Source organism: Alligator sinensis, unplaced genomic scaffold (assembly GCF_000455745.1).
Source record: "Alligator sinensis unplaced genomic scaffold, ASM45574v1 scaffold85_1, whole genome shotgun sequence".
Lineage (NCBI taxonomy): Eukaryota > Metazoa > Chordata > Crocodylia > Alligatoridae > Alligator > Alligator sinensis.
The window spans coordinates 2,579,843-2,587,253 of NW_005841891.1; the positions used below are offsets into that span (position 1 = coordinate 2,579,843).

At 50.6% G+C, this 7,411-nt stretch overlaps 1 protein-coding gene across 1 annotated transcript in view; it reads left to right on the forward strand.

Annotated features, from left to right (window-relative positions):
- Positions 1 to 7,411, forward strand: part of TDRD9 (tudor domain containing 9) — a 150,620-nt gene that overhangs the window by 87,485 nt on the left and 55,724 nt on the right. The window lies entirely within an intron of this gene.

The following is a 7,411-nucleotide window of genomic DNA, read 5'->3' on the forward strand; positions in this document are numbered from 1 at the left end:
AGGAATGCAGTGAGTTTAAAATAAAGCATGGTGGGGAGAGGGGGGTGTTGCTTTTTTAAGCCTGCAGGTGTGCACCTGCAAAACCAAAGTTGGCACCTATGGTTTTGAATGGTGGTGTCATGCAGCTATAACCAGCTTCTTGAATATGGTACGGTGTTTTAAATGTATATTAGGACTGTCAAGATTACTTTTTAGTAGGCATTTATAAATTAAGCCCTTGAAGCATGTAACTTAAGTTTGAATTCCATAATACCTTTTTCCTGCACATGTACCATAGAATCATAGAAAATTAGGGTTGGAAGGGACCTCAGGAGGGCCATCTAGTCCAACCCCATGCTCAAAGCAGGATCTGTACCTAACTAGATCATCCCAGCCAAAAAACCCAAACACCTGTTTCATACAGCCGTTTGCTACTTTAGGATTACTCACAAATGTTGCATTCCAGGAATTTCCTATTTAAAGTCTCATATTTTATTGTCAAATAGAACAAAATGTTCAGGTTGCAGGGCAAGGCACTATACAATGCCATAATAGGGGGAGCTGGGCTGAACATATTTTAAATGGCCCAGAGCACGGAGACCCCAAGATGGGGGAGAGGCTTCCTGATCCTGGGCTTCCAGGACTTCTAAAAAATCGTGGATGCAGCTCATGTGGGCATCCTGAGAACATCGTTGGCCACCCATCCGTCTAGGGCAGTCTGCCCACCTGACTCTTCTGCCATGCCTTTGTTGGAACTGAATAGTTGTTCATAGGTGGGAGGCTGCCCATGTATTACCTGATGTCAAGGGCATAATACACTGCTCTGATCTTCCCTTTACCATGTCCCATGCCTCGCAGATGGCATCCAAGATCACTTCCATCTTCCTGGCCCCTTAGCTGGGCTGCACTCAGCCTCTGGCCCAAACTTGGCCTCAGATGTGCTTGGGCCTCTCCACCCCCTCTCACTGGGGCCCCATGCACTCTGTCCTACTCTGTATAGCCATTCAGGCCCCCTTAGCCCTACTCCATACAGCCCTTCAGGCTTCCTCTATCTCACGTGTGGTCCTGACCCCTTGCAGACCTTCAGGCTGCTCCATTCAGGCCCTGCTCTAGGACAGGTGTCAGGCCTACTGCCCCACACTCTGGGCTGACTAGCCCTCTCTGGCCTGGGGCATCCCACACTTGGCCTATGGCTCACTTGGGCCTCAGGAGTTTGTCAACATACCTGGCCTCTCGCTAGACCTCGTGTTCTCAGGCATTGGGCCTCACACTGTGGGCTGACTCCAGTCCCAGGCCGTCTCTGGCCTTGGGCATCCCAAACTCAGCCTATGGCCCACTCAAGCCTCAGGTGTCTGTCAACATGCCTGGACCCCAAGCCTGTCCCCTCTATGGGGTTACCCACAAGGCAGTGGGGGCTGAGGCTTTCTGGTACCCCATCCTTGCCTTTAACTGGGGAGGCACAGCTGTGGCATTTCTTGGAGACTGCTGTACTACAGGCAGCCCCACCACACTATCCAACCCAGCAGGATGCAGTTTCAGGTCTTACCTAGGACCAGGAACCTCCTCCTTTGCCATAGTTCCTACCCTGACCTCCAGGTGTTCTGGGTGCTGCAGTCCACAAGCTGAGTGATGTTGCTCCTCTGGCTTCCTAGATGTAACTGCCAGCTCTGCTTCTAGGGCCTGGGCTTATACTGAGGCTTCCCAGCCCTTCTCCAATCCAGTGGTCCCCTTGTAGTCATGTGATTGCCTAATTGAGCTTAACTGCACCTGCTGGCTGCTCCACAGCCTGCTCAAGCCCCTTAAAATGGCGGGCACCAAAGGTGCCCCGCCACAGCTGGGTGGTCCCAGAGCTGGGCCAACTATCAGCTGCTTGTTGGACCTGGCTTGGACAGTCCTGAAACCCACTAGAACCTGGGGGAAGCCTTGAGTCTGGGACAGAGCTGCCCAATCTGCAGGAATGGATTAGGCAGTTCTGCAATGGCGCAGCTGGGATCAGAGGAAATGTTATGCCCCATCCCAAACATTGCATTCTTTGCTGTGCACATCTGGCATGGCAGGAGGTGTGATGTTTGTGATGGGGCATAACATTCTTCCAATCACAATCATATTAATGTTCTTACATCTGGCAGGGGCCTTCCAATTTTTCCTGTGGTTAACATGTTAGATGTCTAATAAATGTGACATCCACCAGGGGCCATACAGACTGCACTTTTGCCTGGCGGCCATTTTCAGAACCTGTTCTTTCTCTCAAGTCCTTTCCAGGAATGTAGTTTTTTCTATATGAATCCTGTGTTTGCCTCTCTAGTAGGTAGAGTTGTCAAGGTGGCTAAACAGTTTCATAGCAACTCAAAACTGGATTTGTTGCCGGTTTTTCAGTTCTTAGTAGCCAATTACTAGACTGTTAATGCATTGTGCCTAATGTTTGTTTACAAATATGCCACTGGAATCTTAAAGTATTCACCGCTTTGCTCACAGAAAGGAAACTTATAGCTGAAATTTCACTTCAGATCTCATTACCATATTTAGCTGAATCCAAAGTGACCTTGAATGTAAAACACCTCTGCCAATAATTAAATTCCACACACGGAAAATTTCTAATTTGGTATTATTTTTATAAATAGACCTACTGACAAAAACTGCAGTAATACAGGTAAGTCATAAATTCAACATTAACTTCAGTTCAGTTCAAACAGTTTAAGCTGTATTAGGTTCTATCCAGACCGTGGTGAGTGCTGCTCCTTTCTTAGATCCTAGAACTTTCCCTGGTCACTTTCCCTGGTCACTTTCACGCACTTCACTGCTCTCGTCTTCTCCCTTATCTCCCAACAATGTATCATCCTTAGCATTTAGATATACTGTATTTCTTGAAGCCTTTAATAATGGACTCTGAAGATATCCTTCCTCAAGAATTCAGAATCTATTGGCAAAGCAGCGCTAGGGTTGGCTTCTTAATCTTCCCACCAGCTGTAAGTGCATGGTACCCTGCCAAGAGCCAGTCCGAGTACTGACGCCATAAATGGTCTCTAAAGGGGTCATTCACTACAACTTCTAGTACTTGGAGTTTAGGTGTTATACCAACATGTGTCTGAGTACACGATTACAATTTGTACTTACACATCTGGTGTTAGATGCCCTCTGAATCTGACACTAGCATTCTTCATTTCTTTAGCAATGCCCCAGGTCTCTATTTCCACACAGCAACTAACCAGTCATTCGTCAGTTCACTCAATGTGCATTTTTGTTGCCGCCAGCTAACCACTAGTCCTGGTGGCAGCTTTTCTTTTGGCAGAGTTTGCCATTTCAAAATCTTATGGGATAGCAGTTTTCTCCTATCCATACTGTTAACTTGACTGTAATTTGTGACTTTTTCATTTCGTGTATTTCTCAAAATTATGGATTTTGTGCCTTTCTCATTGATGGTGACATTGCTTGGCATGTCAAAATAGACTGCAGTCTCATCAACACTTCCTGTCTGGCCCAGGAGGTAATCATGAGTCTTGCATAGCCCAATAATGTGCTTCTGAAATTCAACAAGTTTTTCGTTACAGTTGTGCGGGCCGCCTCCCGATCCCATCCATGTCGCCATGTGCGGGCCGGGAGCGACATGCGGACCCGTCTTTGCGCACGCAGGCTGTGGCCAGCAGCCCGGGCACGCGGGGTCGGAGAGGACCGGTGGCGAGCTAGAATTAGTCACGGATGCTTAATGGTTGATTTAAAGATTGTTTACTTACACCAAAGATGGTCGTGGTGTAGGCTGGACAGTTTCCAGGTTCAGCTCCGCTTAAATCCTCATCAGAGGACTATGACAATTTGTTCTTTGCCTCGGAGTTATTGAAGCTCCACGGGTTCAGTCTTTGCCCCGGAGTTATTGAAGCTCCGCGGGTTCGGTAGTTTCTTTGCCCCCGAGTTATTGAAACTCCGCGGGTTCGGTAGTTTTTCGTACAGGAAGGGATACGTCTAGGAATTTATCGGCGACGGGGAGAGGCTAGAGGCTGTTCGTTCTTTTCCCTGGAGTTGTTGAAGCTCCACGGGTTCGGTTATCAGGCCTCTATTGCCTTTTAAGAAAAGCGTTGGGTCCGTAAGGATCCGCAGCGCTTAGAGATCTTCACACTCTCCCTCTCGAACTCCAATTGCTCTCTCTCCAACTTGGGCAGAAACCACCCAAGCTCTTTATACGGCTAGCAAGCCAATCGCTAGCCGCCACGTGTGCATGTATTAGAATCGGCCAATGATGTGGCACGAATCTTCATACAAATGGCGGGAACTCCTTTGCACCGTGCATTTCTTGGATGCAAAAGAAATGCGCCATGCAAAGAAAGCTACAAATTTGGCGGGAATACTCCGTTGTACCGGGGTTCTCCTTTACAGCAGAAAACTCCACCGTGCAAAGAAGCTGCAGTTTAGTGGGAAAATAATTTAGCAGTGCCGAAGCGCGCACAAACAAAAAATCACAACTTTGGGTTGTGACAACAGTCTGATGGTAACTTCTGTGCAAGTGATGTTCTTGGTCTCAGGGCTAAGCCACTACATCTTATCATGGGGATATGCCACCTACTGTTTTATTTGAATTTTTGCCAGGGAATGCTTAGTTTTTTCACTGTTTCTAAAGCAGTGAGTTGAAGATTTCATGAGTCCTTGGTGCCATGCATCTCCCAGGTGCATCACTGTGCATTGATTCTCTCACTGCTGCTGCCTAGAGCCTCACCACATGCTAGATCCCTCATTGACATGCCCATGCTGAGTCCTTCATTGTTAGGAGTCTACTCAACTTGAGGTGTCAGCCAGGCAATTTCACAAGCAGCCTGCAGGTCTGGCTGCCATTTTCAAGGGCTTATTGTGGTGATTCAAACTAGGGCTGTCAAGTGATTAAAATATTTAATCACGATTAGTTGCGTGGTTAAAAAAATTAGTTGCAATTAATCTCAATTTTAATTGCACGGCTAAAAACTCAAAATTATGCAGATAGTTTGTATGGTTGGGGGGTGTGTGTGTGTGGGGGGGGGAAGAATTGTGAAGGTGTGGGGAGCTGTGGGTTTGGAGCCTCGGGAAGGGGTTGAGTCTGAGTAGCAGGGACATCTGGGACATGAGGAAGGGAGACTCCTGCATGCCCTGACAGGATGCTCAATCTGAGCAAGGTCTTTCTAGAGCTGGCCTGGGTCTGGGGTGCACCCCCCACCCAGGCACGGCCCCAAAGGTGTGCCCCTGCAGAAGCAGATCATAGAATCATAGCAGTAGGGTCGGAAGGGACCTTGTAGATCTTCAAGTTCGACCCCCTGCCTGGGCAGGAGGAAAACTGGGCTCAATTGACCCCAGTCAGGAAGGCATCAAGCCTCTTCTTAAAGACCCCCAGGGTAGGAGCCAGCACCACTTCCCTTGGAAGTTGGTTCCAGATCCTAGCCGCCCTGACTGTGAAGTAGTTCTTATGGATGTCTAATCTAAACCTACTCTCCAACAACTTGTGGCCGTTATTCCTTGTTATAGCGGGGGGCGCTAGGGGAAACAAGGTCTCCCCCAAACCCTTCTGGTCCCCCCTAGTGAGTTTATAGATGGTCACGAGGTCTCCCCTCAGCCTTCTCAATGCTTATGGCGGGGGTAGGATTCCCACAGAACCACCTCCCATAGCCCCCAGAATGCTCTGTGCTGCACACCGAGCCCCAGCCCAGCACTGCCAGAGTCCAAGCTGTGCCCAGCACTGCTGCTGCTGAGCTGGGCAGAGCTGCCGCTCTCCTCTCTGCACTGCCTGGGATCCTGCTGGGAGCTGGTGACACTGTGCAGATCCTAGCAGGAGCCCAGGCGGTGCAGGAAGGAGAGTGGTGTCTCTGCCCAGCTCAGCAGTGATGCTGGGCATGTGGAGGTACTTCCATGGGAATCCCACCCCTGCCTGCCGGCAAGGTGCAGGGGGTCGGGCTGCCATCACTGCTGGTCCCTGGGGTCCCAGGCTGGGGATGCATGGGGACCCTCAGGCCCAGAGGCGGCTCATGTCTAAGCTCCCATGTGGTTCCGACCTACCCCAAGCCCAAGCTGTGGGGCCTGAGGGTGCCAGGCAGCTCCACCATGGCTCAGTGCCGCCTTCCCTGAACCCCCAGTACTGCTAGCCCAGCTGCTTGGGGCCCTGGCTGGGGGTTGTGTGTGGGTGCATCCTCCCTCCCTTCCTGCTGCAGCTGCCTCAAGCCTGTACCTGGGCTGCCCTGTGGCATCTTTGCACTGCCACTGCTGCCCCACAGGGTGGCCCAGAGGTGGTGGTGATGGCAGTGGGGCAGGGAAGCTCAGGGGCAGCCTCCAAAACCATGATTAACGCATTTAATTCATTAGTTGGATCTTGCGTTAATTGCACAAGTTAATGGCAATTAATTGACAGCCCTAAATAAAACTATTTTGGACTTTATAGTTTCATAGTTGGTAGGGTCAGAAGGGACCTGAGCAGATCATCAACTCCACCCCCCTGCCATGGGCAGGAAAGAGTACTGGGGTCAAACGATCCCGGCAAGGTGTTCATCCAGCCTCCTTTTAAAGCCCCCCAGGGTAGGAGCCTGCACCACTTCTCTTGGAAGTTGGTTCCAGATCCTAGCTGCCCTGACAGTGAAGTAGCGGCTCCTGATATCTAGCCTGAATCTACCTTCTGCCAGCTTGTGACCGTTACTTCTTGTCAGTCCTGGGAGTGCTCGGGGGAACAGGGACTCCCCCAATGCCTGCTGGTGCCCCCTGACTAGTTGGTAAAGGGCCACTAGATGCCCCCTTAGCCTTCTCTTGTGGAGGCTGAACAGGTTCAGGTCCCTTAGTCTTTCCTCATAGGGCCTCCTCTGCTGACTCCTGAACATGCAGGTGGCCCTCCTCTGGACCCTCTTGATGCTGTCCACATCCCTCCTGAAGTTCAGTGCCCAGAACTGGACGCAGTACTCCAACTGTGGCCTGACTCGTCTCGCATAGAGGGGGAGGATCACCTCCTTGGACCTGCTTGAGATGCATCTGTGGATGCATGACAAGGTGTGGTTGGCCTTCCTGACCACGTCCTCACACTGTCGGGCCATGTTCATTTTGGCATCAATAATGACTCCAAGATCCTTTTCTGCCTCTGCACTAACGAGAAGGGAGTTCCCCGGCCTGTAGGTATGCTGCTGGTTCTTCCCCCCCCCAGGCTCAGTACCCTGCACTTGTCAGTATTGAAACCCATCCTGTTCTTATCCGCCCACCCCTGTAACCTATCCAGGTCCGATTGCAGCCTATTCTTCCCTTCTAGCGTGCCTACATCCCCCCCACATCTTAGTGTCATCTGCGAAGTTGAACGGGGTGCTTTTTACCCCCTCGTCCAAGTCGCCGATGAAGATGTTGAACAGTGCGGGCCCGAGGACTGAGCCCTGCAGAACCCCACTGCCCACATCCCTCCAGGTCGAATAAGACCCGTCCACCACCACTCTCTGGGTGCGGCCCTCCA